This window comes from Pseudophryne corroboree, chromosome 1, assembly GCF_028390025.1.
Source record: "Pseudophryne corroboree isolate aPseCor3 chromosome 1, aPseCor3.hap2, whole genome shotgun sequence".
Taxonomy (NCBI): domain Eukaryota; kingdom Metazoa; phylum Chordata; class Amphibia; order Anura; family Myobatrachidae; genus Pseudophryne; species Pseudophryne corroboree.
This window is the reverse complement of record NC_086444.1, coordinates 940,168,482-940,193,025: the sequence shown is the minus strand read 5'-3', so window position 1 is coordinate 940,193,025 and position 24,544 is coordinate 940,168,482. Positions and strand designations below refer to the sequence as shown.

The 24,544-nt window shown below is 49.4% G+C and overlaps 1 protein-coding gene across 5 annotated transcripts in view; it reads left to right on the top strand.

Moving 5' to 3' along the window:
* Window positions 1-24,544, top strand: part of MGAT4D (MGAT4 family member D) — a 480,101-nt gene that overhangs the window by 334,239 nt on the left and 121,318 nt on the right. The gene's annotated exons all lie outside the window — the stretch shown is intronic.

Below are 24,544 nucleotides of genomic sequence, written 5' to 3'. Positions count from 1 at the left end.
ACTAGACTACCAGGGCAAGGGCACAGGTCAGTTTTCTCTCATAAACGGTTTATATAAGCCCACAGTACCCGATGGTGAAGTCCAGCAGGGGGATAAGACTTTGACCTGTAGCCCCTCCCCCATCCCCAGGGCGCCATTTAGAGTAAATGTTCCCGCCCTGGAGCTGCATCTCTCTCCCTCACTCCCTGTCAGCGTTTGGGTGCCATTAGGACAAGCTGAGCTGATCCTGGGACTGTTTGGGCAAATCCTTCTCTGTAAAGCCACCTGCATGTCAGCGCTGTGCATTTTACAGGACACTTAAGTATTCTACATGTCTGCTGACAGTGTTAGTTAAGAGTGCATTTAAGGGGGGTACTCACGGAGCGATCGCTGGTTAAAATCTAAGCAATCTGACTAGATTGCTTAGATTTTAAGCAGGATCGCTCCGTGTGTAGCCCCCACAGCGATAGTGATGCGCAGCCCTGCGCATCGCTATCGCTGGTGCTAGATTGGCCTGCCATGCAGGCCAATCTAGCGGGTCGCTCGTTTCACCCGCTGGGTGAAATGAGCGCCTCTCCCCCCGCACGCTCAGCACATATCGCGCTGTGCTGAGCGGCGGGAGAGATGTGTGCTGAGCGGTTCGCGCAGCACACATCTCTCCCGCATCGGCTGGTGAGTACCAGCCTTTAGTCAGGGTTATATATTATAAGTACCCTGTGATATACATCCAGTCTTTACTGTGCATTGTTATATATCTATTGAGTGTATAGCTATACTTAGTACTACTCTGTATTACTAGTCCAGTGCAGTTTTATTGCATGTCATAATTTCTGCATTGTACATTGTGACTATGTGTGTGTGCATATAGCTGCTGTGTGACCTCCATTTTGTGTATCTCACTCAGATTGCTATCCCTATATTCTATAACCTGAAGGGGCTAAGTGTGTCAGGTTTATCATTTAATACAGGTAGTTCACAGGATATACTCAGTGTGTATTTTTCTCTGTGATTTTTAGTCACCATATACCTCTTGAATTCCCTGTTTGTGCTGATACACTGCACAGGGAGGTCTTGTCAGGTATTGTGCTGCTGATATTGTACTGTGTTGCCTTGCATTGAGCTTTTGGATATGTCAGCTACAAAGGGCAATGGTGCTGGTGCTGATCCCACATTGCGTGGTGGTGACGCTGCAGACACATTTGAGAAAAAAATAGCAGCTGAAGGTTCAGGTTCTGGGCAATCCTTACCCCCAAGTGGGACTGTAGCAACAGGGGTTCAAAATGACCCACCTTGGGCTACCTTCTCCACGCTTTTTAATACGCTGGTAACTAGACTAATGCCCCCTATGGGACCCCCTGTGCCGGTACAACCGCTTATGGTCCCCGCGGTTAACCCACCATGGGCAGATCAACTGTCCGCTTAGTTACAGCAATTGAACCAATCACTGACTACTCAGGAGTGTTACCCTCGCCCGCCTAAGACCAAGGGGTCCTCTAAGTGGGCCATTACTTCCTCACAATCCACCAACGTCCCAGACACCTCATCTGATGAGGATGGCGTTTAAACTGACCCCACAGATTCTGATCCCGACGCTTCTGATGGGAAAGCTGTTTCAGAGGTGGATGTTCCTGACTTGTTGGATGCTATCAGGCTCATTCTTCAAATTACTGATGACCCGGAGCCTGATGCTGCCCCTAAGAAACCGGATAGGTTTAGACGTCAGAAAGTGGTTAAACAAGTTTCACCTCATTCTGACCATTTAGTTGACATACGTCAGGAGTCCTGGGAAAATCCAGGAAAGAAATTCACGCCTCACAAGAAGATGCTAGCTCGCTACCCCCTCGCAGCGGAGCCAAGTAAAGATTGGCAAACACCCCTGCCAGTGGATTCGCAGGTGGCGCGGCTGGTGGTATCCTCGGCTCTGCCTGTAACTACCATCACGTCCCTGAAAGAACCGATGGATAAGCGTGTGGAGGGTTGTTTAAAGGCAATTTACACCCTAACTGGTGCTGCACATAGGCCCACCATTGCAGCGACATGGACTGCAGAGGCTGTTGCAGCGTGGGCTCAGGAGCTGGAGGCGGAGTTGCCTTCCAATGCTTCTGATCATGCTAGACAATGTCTGTCATATATTGTCACAGCGTCTCATTATATTAAGGATGCGGCTTCTGATGCCGGTATTCTGGCGGCCAAGGCTTCTACTACGTCCATTTTGGCTCACCGGATTCTTTGGTTATGATCCTGGTCTGTTGATCTGGACTCTAAGAAAACCCTGGAGGTACTCCCTTTTAAAGGAGACATTCTTTTCGGAGAAGACCTCAACAAGATAGTAGCTGCCTTAGCTTCTGCTAAATTAGCATGTCTACCTAGTACTGCTCCTTCAGTTCCGAAGGCTAAGAGGTACTCCCTTTCGTCCTTAAGGGAAAGCAAAAGGTCAGGCGTACCCGAAACAGGTTCGCACTTCCAAACCCAAATGGGCCTGGGCTGCTCGCCAGCCTGCTTCCAAAACTGACAAGCCTGCCGCATGATGGGGCGGGCCTCCCTCTGGGGGAGCCCAGGGTGGGGCGCCAACTTCTATGCTTTACCCAGGAATGCTTGAAGACCACTTCCGATGCCTGGGTACGGGAAGTCGTCACTCAAGGTTACGCCGTATCCTTTTAAGAATCGTCCCCCTCATAGATTTTGCCTGAGAGATGTCCCTTCGGATCAGGTGGTATAGTCCCTCCTGGACACAGGAGTCGTAGTACAGGTGCCTCTGGCTCAGAGAGGCAAGGGGTACTATTCACCGCTGTTCCTAGTCCCGAAACCGAATGGGTACTCCCGGCCCATTCTCAACCTCAAGCCCTTGAACAAATTTGTGAGGGTCTCCAAGTTTCGTATGGAAACTCTTCGCTCTATTGTTCTGGCATTGTAACCTGGGGATTATATAGTCTCCCTGGACGTACAGGATACTTAACTGCATATTGCCATGGCAGTGTCGCATCATCGGTACCTGAGGTTTGTGGTTGGAAACTTCCATTACCAATTTCGGGCGTTACCTTTTGGTTTGACCACGGCTCCGCGAGTCTTCACCAAGGTCATGGCGGTAATGACGCCGTCAAGGGGTCAGGATCCTACCGTACCTGGACGACTTGTTAATCCTGGCGAATTACCTAGAAATTTTCCTACTCCATCTGGATCTGACTATCCAGTTTCTGCAAGCCCACGGGTGGCTCATAAACTGGAAGAAATCTTCCCTGGTCCCTGCTCAGAGCATGGTGCACCTGGGGGCGTTGTTGGACACTCACAACCAGCGGTTGTTCTGGTCTGAGGAGAAAGTCCTGAAGCTTCAGGACAGGATTCGATGCTTCCTATCTCGTCCGCAGGTGTCGATACATTGGGCAATGCAAGTGCTAGGTCTCATGGTGTCGGCTTTCGACATGGTGGAGTACGCCCATTCCTGCCCTCTACAGAAGCTGATTCTTGCCAAGTGGCACGGCCTGCCTCACCGGATCAGGTCTCAAATGATCTCCTTGTCTCCGTCTGTCACTGAGCTGGTGGCTTCAGGACCAACGATTGAGCAGGGGTCGTCCCTTCTGGATCTCAGACTGGCATCCGTCATCAGAAGGACCCAGTTAGAGGTTGGGGCGCGGTGTTGGAGCAACACTCCCTTCAGGGTCAGTGGACCAAGAAGGAGTCTCTCATCCCGATAAACATTCTGGAACTGCTCTGAACTTGGCCCAGCATTTAATACAGAACAGACCTGTTCAAGTACAGTCGGACAACGCCACCACGGTGGCGTACATCAATCATCAAGGCGGCACTCGAAGCCGCATGGCAATGAAGGAAGTATCAAGGATTCTTCAGTGGGCGGAACGCCATCTGCCAGCCATATCTGCAGTATTCATTCCGGGGGTCCTAAACTGGGAAGCAGACTTTCTCAGTCGTCAGGACGTACACGCCGGAGAGTGGAGCCTCCATCCAGAGGTGTTTCAACTCCTCGTGGACAGGTGGGGCCTTCCAGATGTGGACCTGATGGCGTCTCGACACAATCACAAGATTCCGGTCTTCGGAGCAAGGTCAAGGGTTCCTCAAGCAGCGTTCGTGGACGCACTGGCAATTCCATGGAACTTTCAGCTGCCATACGTGTTCCCTCTGGTGTCACTCCTGCCCAGAGTAATAAGGAAGTTCAAGCAAGAAGGAGGAATCCTACTTCGGATCGCTCCCGCGTGTCCCAGACGGCATTGGTTCTGAGACCTTCAGGGTCTCTCGATAAAGCGTCCTCTTCTACTCCCGTAGCGCCCAGATCTCCTCGTTCAGAGCCCCTGTGTATATCAGGATTTAGCCCCGGTTGGCTTTGACGTTGTGGCTCTTGAAGCTTCTGTCTTGAGGGCCAAAGGATTTTCTGAGGCGGTCATTCAAACCATGTTGAAGGCCCGGAAACCGGCTTCTGCTCGGATTTACCATAGGGTCTGGAATTCTTAGTTTGCTTGGTGGGCATCTAACAATCATGACGATTACAAGTTTAGTACGGCCAAACTTTTGGCCTTTCTACAACAGGGCCTGGACTTGGGCCTTCATCTGGCCTCCATCAAGGTTCATATTTCTACCTTGTCTGTTTGGCTCCTCTGGACTTGTTGGTGGTTCTGGAGGCGTTGCAAGGGTCGCCGTTTGAGCCTCTTGAATCGTCAGACCTTAAGTGGCTTTCTCTTAAGGTGTTGTTTTTGCTGGCTTTTGCCTCTGCTAGACGGGTGTCGGATTTGGGTGCCTTGTCCTGTAGGTCACCATATTTGATTATTCACCGTGACCGGGCGGTTCTTAGAACACGTCCCTGGTACCTACCTGAGGTGGGGTCTTCTTTCCACATTAATCAGAAGATTGTGGTTCCGGCTTTTACCTCTCCTGAATTGTCTTCCAAAGAGCGGTCTTTGGATGTGGTACGGGCTCTCCTTATCTATGTGAAGAGGACAGATCCTATTAGGAAGTCTGATTCTCTCTTTGTACTGTTTGGTTTTCACAAACGTGGCTGGCCTGCTCACAAGCAGACCTTGGCCAGGTGGATTAGAATGGGGATTGCACATGCTTATGTACAGGCTGGTCGTCCAGCTCCTGCTACTATAAAGGCCCATTTTACTCTGTCTGTTGGACCTTCTAGGGCGACCCTCGAACAATTGTGCAAGGCGGCTACGTGGTCCTCAGTGAACACGTTCATAAGGTTCTATGCCTTCGATACTTCCGCCTCCCAGGATGCTTTCTTTGGACGCCGGATTCTTGTGCCCGCTACAGTGCTTCCCCTCCCATAAGGAACTGCTTTAGGACATCCCCAATGTCATTCCCTGTGGAGCCCAGTGTACCCCGCAGCAGAAAATGAGATTTATGGTAAGAACTTACCATTGTTAAATCTTTCTCCGAGGTACACTGGGCTCCACAGGGCGCCCACCCTGACGCACTTAGCTTCCTTGGGTTGGTATGGCATTAGCCGCTGACACTTTCTCCTGCCGTGAGAATGTGGTGTATGTGGCTACTAACAGTTGTCGTCTCTTTTGCCTACTACTGCATTGGACTGGTTAACAAAAACTGAGCTCCTGTGCACGGAGACGGGGTTATAAAGGAGGCGGCGCTAGGCATTCTGGGAACAGTCAAAGCTTTGAGCCTGTGGGTGCATCGGATCAAGATCCTACTCTACACCCCCAATGTCATTCCCTGTGGAGCCCAGTGTACCTCGCAGAAAGAGATTTAACAACGTAAGTTCTTACCATAAATCTCGTTTTATCATTTAAAACACAGACTGTGTTATACAGTAAATTAACACAGATCAGTGGCTCTCCCTTCCCTGACTGCATGCACGTCCCTGGTTGGAATGCAAGGAAAGCAAATACATTTATTTATCATCCATAAGGGATACTGGGATCACTTAGCACGATGGGGTATAGATGGGGTCCAAAGGAGCCGGTGCACTTTAAATTCTTCAAACAGGGTCTGCTGGCTCCTCCCCTCTTTGCCCTCCCCCACAGCCCAGTTTAGAAAAATGTGCCCTCAGGAGAGGATGCACACTCTGGAGCTCCAAAGGAATTTTCTTCAGTTTATTTTAAATGTTTATTTTTTTCAGGTAGGCTGTTAGGCAACAGCCTACCTGCACCAAGGGATGCTGGGAAGGGGGGGACCGACACCGGCCTCCTGGAGATGCTGAATCGGATCCCGCTGACAGGACAACGGTCCTGGGGGTAAGTGTCCCGAAGGCATTGCGCTCTGGCGCACACACCCTCAGCACGCCGCACAGCCCCAGCACAGAGCCTGAAGATCAGAGAGTGGTAAGTGTTGCTGGGGGTCCCACTAATGGTGTCCCCCCGGTTCTTGGTGCGGCACGGATGCGGGGCGGGCATACGGACTTCCTCTGGGGTGATCCCATAGTCTCCCCTTCCCCCGCACTCGTTCAGAGTGGCAGCGGGATTAAGTGTTGGGGCCTCATTTTACACATTATGGGGGACATTGCCAGCATAAATATGCATTTAGCTCCGGCGCCATTGCAGGGGCAGAGCTACCTCAGAGTGAGACTAGCAGCTTCCTGGTGCCCTTTCCTGCACTCTCAGCGCTGCAGCAGGACAGCCAACTCCTCCAGAGGATACTCCATGGCCAGACACTGGTACCGTGGTGTAGTTAAGGGGGAGAGACCACTGTGGGAACCTTTTCTTAGGCTCCTCACACATAAATCAACCATATTGCCTAACTTTCTCATCTCTAAATTGTTTGTTAGTTACAGGCTGGTGCTGGTCCCTCCTCTCTGAGTCTCTCCACTTGCTTGTACCTGTGTGTGTGTTAATGTTCCCTGTCAACATGGTGACGAAAGCTTTGTGTAATATCTGTCACACCAGGTTTTCTTCCTCCCCTGCAGATTGTGTCATGTGTGGGGCTTCTGGGGGTGATTTACAGGAACCAGCTTGGTTGAGTTCTATTAAAACTTTGATGGCTGACATGTCCAATGAGTTAACTACTGCTAGACAGGAAAGGCAGCAGTTACAACAGTCTATGGCTGCTCTGACTAAAGATAAAACGTTACCTGACATCCTCTTAGAATACGAGGCGGAGGTGCCAGAGGTTGAAGAGGGTAAGGAGCTGGAATCTACTGCTGAGGTGAATGATTCCTCTCCGGCGCAGGGCGTAGAGTCACTTATTCTTGCTATAAGGGATGATTTGCATATTCCTGGGAATGAAGTAAATGTACAGCAATCCTTTTTTCCTGCACAGAAAAAAGTGCTGGTCACCTTTCCTGAGTCAAAGGAACTGGATGATCTTTTCAGGGAGCCATGGGTTACTCCTGACAGGAAATTCCAGTTGACCGAGAAATTGATTGCTGCTTTTCCCTTTGCTCATGAGGGGCGAAAGGTCTGGGAGACTCCCCCTGCTGTAGATGCTTCGGTATCACGCTTGTCAAAAAAGACAGTGCTACCTATTCTGGGGGCTACTGCCTTAAAGGAACTTGCGGACAGGAAAATGGAAACCACCTTGAAATCTATTTATGTTGCAGCAGGAGCCTCCAAAAGGACTGTTATTGCAGGCTGTTGGGTGACTCATGCCATACACACCTGGCCAGGTAACCTTCAGGAGGGCCTAACTGGGGATAAGTCCCTGGCTGAAATGGTGACGCTGATTCAGCATATCCAGGAATCTGCTCATTTCCTCTGTGAAACGATAAAAGGCATAGGCATTATAAATGCTCGTACTTCTACCATGGCGGTTTCTGCATGCAGGTAAGTCTCGTAAGCCTGCCACCGCAGGATCTCAGGACCAGGGCGTCAGCTCTGTCTCCTTTAAATCCTCAGCATGACGATGTCCCTCCGCTCATGGGGGATCTCAGGGTGGGAGCTCATCTGAGATTCTTCAGCCTCATTTGTAGAAGCTCCTGCCAGGATGCTTGGGTAAAAGACCTGATCTCCTAGGGCGACAAACTGGAGTTCGAAAGTTCTCCGCCTCACAGGTTTTTCTGGTCGGGCTTACCGGCTTTCAAGGACATGCGCCTTACGCTACAGGAGGCCATTCAAAAATTGGTTCAGACTCAAGTCAGTGTTCCAGTGCCACTTCAACAATGGGGTGTGGGATATTATTCCAGCCTTTTTGTGGTGCCAAAACCGTCCAGTGAGGCCCATTTTGAACCTCAAATCTTTAAACCCATACCTGCGGGTTTTCCGGTTCAAAATGGAGTCTCTGAGAGCAGTGATCTCAGATCTGGAGAAGGGGGAGTTCTTAGTCTCTCAAGCCTACCTCGGGTTTGCTCTGCTGGACGAACACTACCAGTTCCAGGTGCTGCCATTCGGCCTATCCACGGCTCCAAGGGTTTTCACAAAAGTGATGGCGGAAATTATGTTCCAACTCAGGATTCAGGGAGTGAATATTGTCTCCTACCTGGACGATCTGTTTATAAAAGCAAGATCAAAGGAACAACTGTTGGACATCATCTGCCGCACGACAACACTGCAAACACTGCTGTCACACCACTGTTGGATTCTACAAAAATCCCACCTCGAGCCGACCTAGCGTCACCCGTTCCTAGGGATGATATTGAACACGGTGGCTCAGAAAATCTTCCTTCCTGCAGACAAGACCAGGACGCTTCAGGAGTTAGTTCGAGCGGTTCTGCAGCCGAACCGAGTCTCTGTACATCTTTGCATCCGACTGTTGGGAAAGATGGTGGCCTCCTACAAGGCCATTCAATTTGGCAGATTTCATGCAAGGACATTCCAACTGGATCTCCTGAAGAAATGGTTGGGTTGGCATCTACAGATGCACCAGGTCATACATCTCTCACAGCAGGCCAGAATTTCTCTCCTTTGGTGGTTGCAGTCCTCCAACCTCCTGGAGGGTCGGAGCTTCGGGATCCAGGATTGGATTCTCTTAACCATGGACGTGAGCTTTCGAGGTTGGGGAGCTGTCACCCAGGGGGCACAGTTCCAGGGCAGGTGCTCAAGCCACAAAGCTGTTCTTCCAATAAACATACTGGAACTCAGGGCGATCTACAATGCTCTTCTGCAGGCATCTCCTCTGCTTTGAGGTCAAGCCATTCAGATTCAGTCGGACAACACGACAGCAGTGGCGTACATCAATCGGCAGGGAGGGACAAAGAGCAGGGCCTGCATGCGAGAGGTATCCAGGATGCTCCTCTGGATAGAAAGGAATGCAAGGGCGGTATCTGCCATATTCATTCCAGGAGTGGACAACTGGGAGGCGGACTTCCTAAGTCTTCACGAACTACACCCAGGAGAGTGGGGACTCCATCCACAGGTATTTTGACTGATAACAGATCAGTGGGGCTGTCCACAGATCGATCTGATGGCCTCTAGGGCAACAAAAAGCTGAGGCGCTATTGCTCCTGGACAAGGGACCCTCTGGCGGCGGCAGTGGAAGCACTGACAACGCCGTGGGTTTACCGGCTGGTGTACCTGTTTTCCTCCGATTCAGTCACTCTCCAGGGTTTGAAAAAGAATCAGGAGGGAGGGAGTTCAGGCAATTCTCATTGCCCCAGATTGGCCTCGAAGAGTTTGGTACACAGATCTTCTGGTCATGGCACTGGAAGAACCCTTGCACTCCCCCCGTCACGCGGCTGCATTGAAGTGCAGGCAAATATGTACGAGATCGTCCATATTGGCCTGCATGCACAGCCGACGGGAGACCAGCGATGAACGAGCGCGGGGCCGCGCATCGTTCATCGCTGGAGTCTCCACACTGAAAGATATGAACGAGTTCTCGTTCATTTATGAACGAGATCGTTCATATCTTTCAAAAAATCGGCCAGTGTGTAGGGCCTAATACACTTATGAGATTATCGGTGCTATCCTTCGATTTCCACCACATCTGTGAGAGAAATTGAAGGATTGTATGCACATTTTAGTACCTTGAGACACGATGCGCAGGCACGCCGGTCGAATATTGCGTCTCAAGATAATATGTGCTGCACTTAATATTTCTCGCATTGCAGTGCGATCGCATGTGGTTTTAAGCCCACATGAGATAAATCGCACTGCGATGTGCGATGGGCACCCGCCGGGAGCGGCCTGAGGCCGCTCCCACTCGGTGGTGACGTACCCATCACGTGATTACCACGCGATCTATCGCATGATCGCATGGTAATCACTTTGGCAGCGCAGGTGCGATTTCATCGCACTTGAACTGCCGGTGCGATGCCCCGCGATGTCGCATCGTGGGGCATCGCACAAGTATATGTATGTGGCCAGCATTAGCAGCGGCAGGGAAGATAAACTTCCCTCCGCTGCTGCTGTCAGAGGGACCGAAAGGTCCCTCTGCCTCCCTGCACTCTCCCCCTTGTGTCTGCCGTGCTGCTGATCGGTCAGCACGGCAGCATCTGCCCCCCTCCAGCGGCTGCAGACAATGGCAGTCACTGGGGAGTGTAAATGAACCCTCCCAAGCCACCCCCAGACCCACCCCCCCCCTGTATACCTGCAGGCTATCCCGGCTTTCAAAATGAAAGCCGCGATGTTCCCGATGCTCCGATGGTCGCGATGTTCACGATCAATGTTTCGATGTTTGTGGGGGGGGGGATTAAAACCCACAAAAAATATTTGTTTTCCTTTTTTTTTTTTTTTTAGCTAAAATCATTTGGGATAGGGTTAAAGTCATGTTCTTCACCTAATTCACTCATAAAACCCCCCAACAATTTCGGAGAAGTTTTCGGCGAAATAAATCGTCAGTTAAGTGGTTAATTGATTGTTTTTTTACATTGTTGTCATTAAGAATAAAATGTGTATTATAGGGAATAATGCTCTCCCTATATAACAGATATTAGAAGTCACCTCGGATTTGTGGGACCAGCATAAAGCAAGGAGCATAGGAGATGTGAAAGGGCTGCGCAGCTGCTTTATTATAGCTTTACCAAATGTATTGATTACCACCTAACTTACTGAGGGATGGTAATCATGTCTAGCCTCCATGGCTATTTTATGGCTGTTACATCTGTGCCCCTTATGAGTATTATATGTACAATGTCCTGTTCTGCTTTATTATTCATTAATGTCTGCGTTTCTTCATCCATATTATGTCCATAATGTTTCCTTATGGAGCAGTTAACATATTTATCTATGCTAAATGTTTTGTTAAACCTATTGCAAACACAGAGAGAATATGCTGCTGCTATATAAATAATGTTACTAAGGGCCTAATTCAGACCTGATCACAGCAACAAATTTGTTAGCTAATGGGCATGTGCACTGCAGGTGAGGCAGATATAACCTTTGCAGAGAGAGTTAGATTTGGGTGGGTTATATTGTTTCTGTGCAGGGTAAATACTGGCTGCTTTATTTTCTCTAGCATTCATAAGGGATATTGGGGACAGAATTAGTACAATGGGTATAGACGGGTCCAAAGGAGCCAGTGCACTTTAATTTTCTTCAACTGGGTGTGCTGGCTCCTCCCCTCTATGCCTCTTCCTACAGGTCAGTTTATAAAAAAAGTGCCCTCAGGAGAGGATGCACACTCTGCAAGCTCCAGAGTTTTTCTTCAATTTCTTTTAAAGTTTTAATTCTTTCGGTATGCTGTTTGGGCAACAGCATACCTGCACCGTGGGAGTGGGAGTTAGGGGGGAGAACGGTCACCGACCTCTTGAGGTGCAGAACCGCTTCCCCGCTGCAGGACCACCGTCCTGAGGGGCTGTTTCTTCAACGGGGCATGGCGCCTTGGCTGTCGCAGCCGCAGCATGCTGCACACCCCTAACACTGCCTGAAGATGATCATCGGTGGTCAGTACCCCACTAGGGGGTCCCCCGGTTCACTGTGCAGCTGAAGCGCGGGTGAGATGTACGGGTCCCTCCTGGGGGGACCCGCTGTAGCCCCTGCGTGAGACTGAGTAAAATGCATTGTACCAAGCATTTATATGAGGCTACAAACATAGGGAGACATGGCCAGTATAAATATAAAACAGTAGCTCCGGTGCCATGGCAGGGGGTGGAGCTACATGAGAGTGGGCTCAGCGACATTTTGGCACCTTCCTCTGCATAGCAGCAGCCTCAACAGCTCATCCATAACAGTCCCTGGATCACTGGTACCGGGTTAGAGGGGGAGAACCGCTATAGTGTGCACAAGTAACATCCCTCTGAGGGATTTTTCATAATACAGTCTCACTGTTGTTTACATATAAAACGCTGACAGCCTCACTGCGGCTGTGCAGCACTGGTGTCCTCTCTCCTGTGTCTCCTCTCACATGCAATAGGGCAGGCTTGTAATATATATATCAGGCTGTGTTGTATGTGTATTGTACCTGTTTTTCTTATTCAGTATGGTAAAACAGAAGTCATGCAGTGCATGGTAATGCTAGATATTCCCCTAGCTCATCTGGCTCAATATCATGTGAGCAGTGTAGTCAGTCATCTCAGAATGCTGATAACAATGTGGGGGAGAGTCCAGAGCCCTCCTGGTTGGGGGCTATCAAAACTATGACGTCTGATATGTCATCTTAACTCACTGCAAATGCCAATAAGACTCAGGAACTGCAACAAGCAGTGGCAAGTCTAACTGCTAAACATTCCCCCCTGTCTGCTACAGGGGCACAAAAACGTGCTCTACCTGCACTCCTATCAGATACTGATGATATACAGGATGATGGGGATGATGTGGACCTCATAAGTGGGGATTCTACCCCTACCCAGGGTATTGAACCCCTCATATTGGCTATTTGGGATGTGTTAAAGCTCCCCCTGGAGGATGCTAATACTCAGCAGTCATTTTTCCTCCCACAAGACAAACTGACAGTCACATTTGCTGATTCCAAGGAATTGGATGACTTATTTAAAATAGCCTGGAAAAATCCAGATAAAAAATATCAGGTATCCAAACGGTTTCTGCATATATTCCCCTTTGCCCCTGAAGGCAGAAAATTCTGTGAAGAATCTCCAGCAGTGGATGTCTGTCTCTCGCTTTTTTAAAAAGGCGGTACTTCCTGCTCCGGCCTCCTTTACGCTAAAGGACCTGGCAGATAGGAAAATTGAGGCCTTTCTAAAATCTCTCTGAACTGCTGCAGGTGTAGCTCAAAGACCGGTCATTGCAGGATGCTGGATGACGCATGCAATTCATTCCTGGGTTACTCAAATTCAGGAAAGTCTTTCGGGTGATATGACCTTAGTTACTACTATAACTTTTCTAAAACACATTCAGGACACGGCAAGAGTCCTCTGTGACTCCCTTGAAGAGATTGGCAATATTAATGCTAGGACCTCTGCTATGGCTGTGTCTGTGCACAGAGCCATATGGTTGCATCAGTGGATTGCTGACGCAGACTCCAAATGCAATGTGGAATCTCTTCCCTTCACAGGTGAAATGGCTCTTTGGAGGTGAATTGGACACATGGATCTCAAAAGCTACTGCTGGGAAATCCACGTTTCTCCCTTCAGGAGCTCCACCTGCTAGACGTTTCTGCCCGGGACCATCTACTCATTCATTTCGGTCCTCTAGATTTCGATCTAGGGCCAGGGGGGCCTCCAACGCAGCTAGAGGCACCAGAGGTAAGCCTAAGAAATCAGCCGTTGCCGGATCTCAGGATCAAAGCACAAGTTCGGCTTCCGTAAAGACTTCAGTATGACGGTGCCCACCCACCCCGAGGGGATCTTGTGGTGGGAGCTTGGTTACGTCACTACAGCCACATCTGGGACAGTTCCTGCCAAGATGCTTGGGTAATGGACCTCATCTCTCAGCGTTACAAGCTGGAGTTTGACGGTGCTCCTCCCCAACGATTTTTCAAATCAGGCTTACCAGCTTTGGAAAATATGCGAGGTACGCTGCTATCGGCCATCAACAAGTTGGTCCAGTCCCAAGTCATTGTTTTAGTACCCCTACAACAACAAGGACAAGGTTACTACTCCAGTATGTTCATGGTACCAAAACCAGACTGGTCGGTGAGACCCATTCTGAATCTGAAGTCCTTGAATCCTTACCTGAAGGTTTTCAAATTCAAGATGGAATCTTTGAGAGCGGTGATCGCAGGCCTGGAACCACAGGAATTCCTTGTGTCCCTGGATATCAAGGATGCTTACCTCCATATCCCAATTTGGCCTCCTCATCAGGCTGATCTGCGGTTCACCATACTGAACAATCACTACCAGTTTCAGGTGTTACCCTTCGGCCTGTCTACAGCTCCGAGGGTGTTTACGAAGGTGATGGCGGAGAAGATGTTTCAGCTCAGGGTCCAGGGGGTCAACGTGATTACCTACCGATCTCCTGATAAAAGCGAGTTCCAGGGAGCTTCTACTGCTCCATATAGATCGCATTATCCAATTTCTGTCTCACCATGGGTGGATCCTCAATCTGCAGAAGTCCCACCTGGAATTGTGTCAGCTGCTCCTGTTTCTGGGGATGCTACTGGATACTGTTGCACAGAAAGTGTTCCTCCCAGAGGACAAAGTGAGATCACTTCAAGAAATGGTTCACATGGTTCTCCGACCTGCTCATGTATCCATTCAGCTTTGCATAAAATTGTTAGGAAAGATGGTGGCCTCGTACGAGGTGATACAATTCGGGAGGTTTCATGCCAGACCTTTCCAATTGGACATCCTGAACAACTGGTCCGGTTCACATCCTCCGATGCAACGGATGATTCGGCTGTCGCCCCAGGGCAGGATTTCTTTCCTGTGGTGGCTACTGTCTTCCAACCTACTGGAAGGTCGACACTTTGGGATTTAGGATTGGATCCTCCTCACGACGGATGCGAGTTTGAGAGGATGGGGAGCTGTCACCCAGGGGGCGCAGGTCCAGGGCAGGTGGTCTGCCCCAGAGGCCCTACTTCTAATCAACATTCTGGAACTTCGGGCTCTCTACAATGCTCTGATTCAGGCATCCCTTCTACTCCGGGATCAAGCGATCCAGGTGCAGTCGGACAACGCCGCGGCGGTGGCGTACATCAATCGACATGGAGGGACAAAAAGCAGGGCCTGCATGCAAGAAGTGTCCAGAATACTCCTCTGGGCAGAAAGAAATGCAAGAGCACTGTCCGCGATCTTCATTCCGGGAGTGGACAACTGGGAAGCGGACTTCCTGAGTCGTCACGACCTCCACCCGGGAGAGTGGGGGACTACACCCTCAGGTTTTTCAACAGATCATCGGCAGGTGGGGATACCTCAACAAGAAGCTTCGCTGCTATTACTCACGTACCAGGGACCGTCAGGCGAGCACAGTGGATGCGCTGACATCGCCTTGGCCTTACCAGCTGGTCTACCTGTTTCCTCCGTTTCCGCTGATCCCAAGGGTGCTCAAGCGAATCAGGTGCTTGCTGCCAAAGGTGGTCTCCACATTTCACTTGAATCAACCTATTGTGAATCCATCCAGTTCTGACACTTATGCTCCTCCGGAGGCATTGGATGCGGTGCGAGCCTTGAAAATCTATGTCAAGAGGACTGCTCGGATCAGAAAGACGGATTCCTTGTTCGTGCTGTATGATGCGCAGAAAAAGGGTTGTCCTGCTTCAAAGCAGTCCATTGCTCATTGGATTAGGCTTACTATCCAACAGGCCTATGCGTCGGCAGCCTTACCTGTTCCACAGTCTCTGTAGATCCACTCTACCAGATCGGTGGGCTCTTCTTGGGTGGCTGCCTGTGGAGTCTCGGCCCTACAACTATGCCGAGCTGCTACCTGGTCAGGGAAGAACACCTTTGTGAAGTTCTACAAGTTTGATACCCTGGCCAAAGAGGATACCTAGTTTGGGCAGGCGGTGCTGCAGGTGTCTCCGCATGTTCTGGAAACTTTGGGACATCCCCATCGTACTAATTCTGTCCCCAATTTCCGTTATGGATGCTAGAGAAAATAGGATTTTAAATACCTACCGGTAAATCCTTTTCTCGTAGTCCATATTGGGCGTCCGCCTCTGTGTGGTGACTTTCTGCAGGTTCTCTGTTGTGTTCCTGTTCAGCTGTTGCTGTTAATGTTGCCAGGTGTTGATGGCTAGGTTATATGTTGGTGTGCTGGTGTGTAAATCTCACCACACTTTTTGTTATGTTCCTTCTCCCAAGTAGGTCATTCTCCTTTGGGCACTGTTTTACCTATAGCTGACCTGTAGAAGGAGGTATAGAGGGGAGAAGCCAGCACACCCAGTTAAAGAAATTTAAAGTGCACTGGCTCCTTTGGACCTGTCTATACCCCATCGTACTAATTCTGTCCCCAATATCCCTTATGGACTACGAGAAAAGGATTTACCGGTAGGTATTTAAAATCCTATTTTTACACTGCAATTTAGATTTCAATTTGAACACACCTTACCCAAATCTGATGGGCCCTACACACTGGCAGATAACACTAAACAATATGAACATTCTCGTTCATTAATAAACGAGAACTCGTTCATATAATTTCATATCATTCAGTGTGTATGCACCAACGATGAACGATGCGCGGCCCTGCACACGTTCATCGTTGGTGCCCCATCGCTTCTGCATGCAGGCCAATATGCACAATCTCGTCCATAGTAGCATGCACTGCTATGGAGCCGTGTGGATGGGGGGAGTGAAGAAACTTCACTTGCCCCCCCCCCCTACTGCCGGGTCGTCCGCCGGGCGTATCGGCCCTCGGGCAGCACGGTGATGGGTCGACAAGTGTGTAGGGACCATTACTCTCTCTGCACATGTTATATCTGTTCCCCCTGCACATGGTTTTGCCCATTAGCTAACAAATTTGATGCTGCAATCAGGTCTGAATTAGGCCCTAAGAACATAACATAAATGTTGCAAGTCTTGTTTTTCTGTACTTTCTAAAGCATAATATCATTATCCCATGACTGAGATAGGTATGCGACAAGATTGCAGTATTTATTCTGAGGTTGTGTAACCTTATTTGCTTTAATAAAAAGTTGTTGCTTGAGTTTCTACCAAGGAGTTCTGGTGTAAATGTATTATACTCTGACTTATTGTTCGGGTATAATGCTTTCTGCTTTGCCTCTTTACCAAGTTGAAGTAGTCAGTGACCGCTGCTAGAGCACACAGCGCATCAGCCTAGTGCCGATGCTTTGTGTCTCTCCTCTGGCCGGCTCCAGGGCACATGTGTGAGATCATGCTACTACTGAGAAATCTCACATGCAGCTCGGAGCCGGCAGCTGCCGCAGTCAGGGACAGTGCTGTCCCTCCTGTGGTATATGCGCAACGACACCTGCAGCTGTCAAAATCGATAGCTGCAGGTGTCGGAACGATCAGTGCAACTGACTGTACAAACATTGCCTGGCATACAGTATCTGTGTGCTGTCTTTTAGATAGCAGTGCCGATATAGAGAGGGACACTTAGTGCCACTGTCATTCCGTTTGTGATAGTGGGCAATAGTCTACACCTGCAGGGGGACTTTAATAAATAGACAAACATTCCAAAACCTGCTAATACAGTACTTCCCAACACCTCAGAGAGTGGAGTTATGAATGCTGATCATTTGCAATACAAAATAAAATGATAAACAGTACAGCTACCAGAATAACCAACATTACATTTCACAATATACAGAAATAGAGTCTAACTACTGTATAGTAACTGCAGGAAATATTTAACAAATAAAACATACCAGTAGTCTGTTCCCATATGTCAAATATATGAAAGAGAGGAAAAGATAACAGGCTAATCAGAACAGAGTGATACACATACTTGTGATAGGTGTGACACAGGACAAATGCCAAAGCTAGGTTATACGGATGGAATATAAGCAGCCACCTGGAATGAAGCTCAAGGTTGTTATATTTACAACTGAACAGTACTATTGCATAATGTTAGATAGGATATAGTACAGAGATTATCAGTACACAATGGCAAAGATTATAACATTTAGCTCTGCAATTTTCCTTATCCAGTCTTCCCAGGTAACGCAGGTGTAAGCCAGCTGGCATTGTTGTCTGCCCTCTGGGGCCTAACATAATGATTTTGATTGTATGTTGCCTCTATCTCCAGGATATACTTCGAACTTAATTCTTTATTCATACAACATAAAAGCATCACTCTATCCATTTATTTCTGCAGCAAATGTATGTCTATTGTAGAAGGGCACCCTCTCCTCTTTCTCACTTTATACTGCTGCCATATGAACATTTACTGTACATTCTAACTGACCTCATGTAATAGTTCTGTTTATCTCTAAATATAAATCCCGTGTTGATTCCAGATGGCTATATTTATTCAATCTGTGTAACCATTGGTAAATAATTATTGCTACAGACTCATCTGTTACCTGCAAGTACAAGTCTCTGTTGTAATGATCTCTTCATTATCTATCCCTGCTCTTACCTACAGTGCAGGTCTACTGATACATTCTTAAACAACATATTTTCTGTAAATATTAGTGTTAAAACTGATTGTATTCAGTCATAGGGGGGTATCTTATTAGCCGTGGCAATTTTTCTTGTGAACAAAAATGGAATTTTTCACAATTTTTCCCAGTTGATTATTATCGGTCTATCCAAATATAGCCTGGTTTTTTCCATGAGAAAAATTATAATTTTATATGCGAAAACACACAGGATCCACGAAAAGCCATAGACCTACAGTAATTGTTTTTGCTGCGGGGTACACTGGGCTCCACAAGCATTAACATCGGGGTGTAGAGTAGGATCTTGATTCGAGGCACCAACAGGCTCAAAGCTTTAGACTGTTCCCAAGATGCACAGCGCCGCCTCCTCTATAACCCCACCTCCATGCCAGTGAGCTCAGTTTGTAGTTGGTGCCTGCAGTAGCAGGTCACTTAACAGGGGGCTGCCTCAGGCAGTCTATTCTTAGCTTTAAATTTGACAGAAAAAAATAATCTACAAGGGCTGCAGCAGGCTATGTCTAATAGACATCTCTGCTGCAGCTCCATCACCCCCAGCGGCGCTGTATACTCCCGCGCCGCTGTTGCCGGGTCACTGCAGCAGAGGCGCCGGCTTCTTCTCTCTTCACGTGAGTCTCACACACGCCGCCGTCTCCTGGGGCCGCTGACCAGGGGGAGGTAAGGGGCTTCTGTGCCGCACTTTGCACCGTGATCCAGCGCGGCCGCAGGAGGTGGGCCGCGCGCGTGTGCTGGCGTGGACACGGATTACTGGGCTGATGTTCCACTAGCCACCAGGGATGTACTTTATGGGCACAGGTCAGGGGGGACGTTGTACCATTGTACCGTTGAGCAGGCCGGACCTGAGGCCCCTCCCCCCAGCCCCAGGGCGCCATGTATGCAATGTTCCCGCCCTGGAGCTGCTTCTTTCTCCCTCACTCCCGGTCAGCAGCCATTACAGATAGAGCCTTGCTGTCCTGGGATTGCTGGGGCAAATCCTCCTATGTGGAACAGCCTGACTGCAAGTGCTGTGCTTCCTACAGGACACTTGAGTATTCTACCTATTACTGGGACTGTGTTAGTTAAGAAAGAGTGCATACCTTCAGGGTTGTGTGGTACAAACACCCTGTGATATACATCCAGTGCTTACTGTGTTTGTTATATCTATTGTTATCACTTATAGCCATACTGAATATTACTTAGTATTGCTAGTCCAGTGCAGTTTATGGTACATAATTTCTGCATGGTACGTTTGTGACTATATACGTGTGCGTGCATGTAGCTGCTGCGTGGTTGCCTCACTGCAGGGTATTTCACTCATCGTGCTATTCCTATATTGCTATACCTGTGGGGGCCAAGTGTTTCAGGCTTTCTCTGATGATAATATAGGATTGTTTCACAAGATATACTACTGGGGTATTTTTTACTTGTGAATTATAGTCACCATATGTTCTATTCATATTGAACTCTCGGTCTGTGCCATCTTAGGCTGTTTCTCTGAGAGTTCTTACTAGGTATAGTGCTGCTACAATTTGTACCGTGTTGCCCATTACTGTGCGCATAGTTATGTCTGCTACACGTGGCAACGACGTTGGGGCCTATCCTACACTGCGTGGTAGTGAGGCCACTGACGGAATGGAGGATAATTTAGCAGCTGAGAGTTCAGGTTCAGGGGCTTCCTTGCCCCCGAGTGGGTCGGTAGCACTTGGGGCATCACAAGAACCACCTTGGGCTACATTTTCCACATTGTTAAACACGCTTGTAACTAAATTGACGCCCCCTGTGGGACCACCTGTGCCACTACCACAGTTTATGGTCCCCGCTGTGAACCCACCATGGGCGGATCAGCTTTCCACTCAGTTACAGCATTTGAACCGATCCATGTCTAAATCTAAGGATCACTCTCGCCCACATAAGACTAAGTCATCTTCTAAAAGGGCCATTATCTCCTCCCAATCCGCGGCCTTAACTGACACGTCTTCCGAGGAGGACGGTGCATATACTGACCCCTCAGACACTGACGCTTATGTTTCAGATGGGGAGGGGAAATCATCCGTGGATGTCTCGGGTGATGAGGCTCATTCTTCAAGTGGCTGATTATTCTGAGCCTGAGACTGCCTCCAAGAAACCTGATAGGTTTAAGCGTAAGAAGGTGGTTAAGCAGGTTTTACCCTACTCTAAACACCTGGTTGACATACGTCAGGAATCCTGGGAAATTCCGGGGACAAAGTTTACACCGAATAAGAGACTGTTGGCTCGCTATCCTCTCTCTCTGCGGAGGTGTGTAAAAATTGGGAAACTCCTCCGCCTGTAGATTCTCATGTGGCGCGCATGGTTGTTTGCTCTGCTCTGCTGGTAACTACCGTCACCTCTCTGAAGGAACCAATGGATTGTCGTGTGGAGGGCTGTTTAAAAGCGATTTATACCCTTTCCGGGGCTGTGCAAAGGCCAACCATTGCAGTGACTTGGGCTGCTGAAGCTGTTGAGGCGTGGGCTCAGGAACTCGAGGCGGAACTGCCTTCTGATGCTTCTGAGCATGCTCGACAATATCTCTCATATATTGCCACGGCTTCTCTGTACCTTAAGGAGGCAGCCTCCGATGCCGGGGTGCTTGCGACCAAGGCTTCTACTGCGTCCGTTTTGGCCAGACGTATCCTTTTGGTTGAGATCCTGGTCGGTGTATTTGGATTCCAAGAAAACCCTGGAGGTGCTCCCTTTCAATTGAGACATTCTCTTTGGAGTAGACCTCAATAAGATTGTGGCCGACCTGTCTACTGCTAAAACAGCCTGCCTACCTAGTACGGCTCCTTCCGCACAGAAGGCGTACTTTCCCTCGGCCCTTTCTTTCTCCAGGTAAAGCAAAAGGTCAGGCGTACCCAAAGCAAGCCCGTGCTTCCAGGCCTGCCAAGCCCAGACCGAAGCGTGCTTGGGCTGCCCGTCAGCCAGCTGCAAAAACTGATAAGCCGGCCGATGACGGGGCGGGCCTCCCTCTGGGGGATCCCAGAGTGGGGGGCCGACTTCTAGGTTTTACCCAGGAATGGTTGAAGACCACTTCGGATACCTGGGTGAGGGAAGTCGTTGCTCGAGGTTACGCCATACCCTTCAAAGAATCGTCCCCCTCATCGATTTTGCCTAACAGATGTCCCTCTGGATCCGGCAAAGCAAACACTCTGCACTCGGTGGTACATTCCCTCCTGTCCACAGGAGTGGTGGTACAGGTGCCTCTGACTCAAGAGGGGCAAGGGGTTCCATTCACCGCTGTTTCTAGTCCCGAAACCGAACGGGTCCTCGCGGCCCATTCTCAATCTGAAGTCCTTGAACAAGCATGTGCGAATTTCCAAGTTCCGTATGGAAACGCTGCACTCTATTGTTCTGGCCATGGAGCCTGGGGACTATATGGTCTCCCTGGACATACAGGATGCCTACCTACGTATTCCTATTGCATTATCTCATCAGCAGTACCTGCGGTTTGCAGTGGGCAACCTTCATTACCAATTTCGGGCATTACCCTTTGGTTTGACAACGGCTCCGTGAGTTTTTACCAAAGTTATGACGGTCATGACTGCTACGCTGCGCCAAGGGGTCAGGATACTAACATACCTAGACAATTTGTTGATCCTGGCGAGTACCCCAGAACTTCTCCTGTGTCATCTCGATTTGACAATCAGGTGCATGAAAGCCCACGGATGGCTGATCAACTGGAAGAAATACTCCCTGGTTCCGGCTCAGAGCATGGTACACCTGGGAGCGTTATTGGACACCCACAACCAGTGGTTGTTCTTGTCTCATGAGAAAGTCCTGAAACTTCAGGACAAGATCCGATGCTTCCTATCCCATCAGCAAGTGTCAATTCATTCGGCGATGCAAGTGCTAGGTCTCATGGTGTCGGCTTTCGACATGGAGTATGCTCAATTCCATTCTCGCCCTCTGCAGAAGTTGATTCTGTCCAAGTGGGATGGCCTGCCTCACCGGATCAGATCTCACATGATCTCCCTATCTCCGGAGGTCTGCCTGTCACTGAGCTGGTGGCTGCAGGACCAGCGATTGAGCAGGGGTCGTCCTTTCTGGATATCCAACTGGGTCCTGCTGACAACGGATGCCAGTCTGAGAGGTTGGGGCGTGGTGTTGGAACTACACTCTCTTCAGGGTCGGTGGACCACAGAGGAGTCACTACTCCCGATAAATGGTCTGGAACTGCGGGCAGTGTTCAGTGCGTTGACAATGGCCCAGCATCTGATACAGAACAGACCTGTTCTAGTAGAATCGGACAACGCCACCACCGTGGCATACATAAATCATCAGGGCGGTCTTCGAAGCCGCATGGTAATGAGGGAAGTATCAAGGATTCTTCAGTGGGCAGAACGCCATTTGCCGGACATATCAGCAGTGTTCATTCCGGGCATTCTGAACTGGGAGGCGGACTATCTCAGTCGTCGGGACGTGCACGCCGGAGAATGGAGTCTACATCCGGATGTGTTTCAACTTCTCGTGGACAAGTGGGGCCTCCCAGATGTGGACCTGATGGCGTCTTGACACAATCACAAGGTTCCGGTCTTCGGGGCAAGGACAAGGGATCCTCAAGCAGCGTTCGTGGATGCTCTGTGAATCCCGTGGAACTTTCGGCTGCCCGTATGTGTTCTCCCTGGTGTCACTCCTGCCCAGAGTAATACGGAAGTTCAAGCAAGAAGGAGGAAACCTACTTGTAGTCGCTCCAGCGTGGCCCAGGCGGCACTGGTTCTCCGATCTACAGGGCCTCTCGTTGGATCGTTCCCTTCTACTTCCACAATGACCAGACCTCGTTCAGGGCCTTTGTGTTAACCAGGATTTGACCCGTCTGGCTTTGACGGCATGGCTCTTGAGGCTTCCGTCCTGGGGCCAAGGGTTTTTCTGAGGCGGTCGTTCAAACTATGTTGAAGGCCCGTAAGCCGGCTTCTGCTCGGATATACCATAGGGTCTGGAATGCTTACTTTACTTGGTGTGCGTCTCACAATCATGACGTTTTCAAGTTTAGTACGGCCAAATATTGGCCTTTCTACAAGAAGGCCTGGACTTAGGCCAGCGTCTGGCCTCCCTCAACGTTCACATCTCTACCTTGTCGGTTTGGTTTCAGAGAAAGATTGCTACCCTACCTGATGTCCATACCTTCACTCAGGGTGTGTTGCGGATTCAGCCTCCTTATGTGCCACCTGTGGCCCCTTGGGATCTGTCGGTGGTTTTGGAGGCCTTACAAGAGTCTCCGTTTGGGCCTCTTACCTCTGCTGACCTTAAGTGGCTTTCCCTTAAGGTGTTGTTTTTGCTGGCTATTGCTTCAGCTAGAAGGGTCTCGGACTTGGGTGCCTTATCCTATAAGTCTCCCTATTTGATTTTTCACCGTGACCGGGCGGTTCTTCGGACACGCCCAGGTTATTTACCCAAGGTGGTATCTTCCTTCCACCTTAACCAGGAGATTGTGGTTCCAGCCTTTAATTCTCCTGAGTTGTCTTCCAAAGAGCGGTCTTTGGATGTGGTACGGGCTCTCCGTATCTATGTGAAGAGAACTTCCTCCATTAGGAAATCCGATTCTCTTTTTGTGTTTGGTTTTCACAAATGTGGCTGGGCTGGCCTGCTTCTACGCAGACATTGGCCAGATGGATTAGAATGGTGATTGCACATGCTTATGTACAGGCTGGTTGTCCAGTTCCTGCTACCATCAAAGCCCATTCTACTTGGTCGGTTGGACCTTCTTGGGCGGCCCACCGTGGTGCGACCCTTGAACAATTGTGCAAGGCGGCTACGTGGTCCTCGAGGAACACGTTTATTAGGTTCTATGCCTTTGATACCGCCGCTTCCCAGGATGCTTCCTTTGGACGCCGGGTTCTTGTGCCCATTACAGTGCGTCCCCTCCCATAAGGAACTGCTTTAGGACATCCCCGATGTGGAGCCTTAATTAATTAATTAATCCTTGTGGAGCCCAGTGTACCCCGCAGCAGAAAACGAGATTTATGGTAAGAACTTACCGTTGTTAAATCTCTTTCTGCTAGGTACACTGGGCTCCACAAGGTGCCCACCCTGACGCACTTAGCTTTTTTGGGTTGGTATTCGCATAGCCGTTGACACCCTCTCCTGCGGTGAGTGTGTGGTGTAATTGGCTACGAGCGGTTGTCGTCTCTGGTACCTTGTATTGCATTGGGCTGGTTAACAAAACTGAGCTCACTGGCATGGAGGCGGGGTTATAGAGGAGGCGGCGCTGTGCATCTTGGGAACAGTCTAAAGCTTTGAGCCTGTTGGTGCCTCGGATCAAGATCCTACTCTACACCCCGATGTTAATCCTTGTGGAGCCCAGTGTACCTCA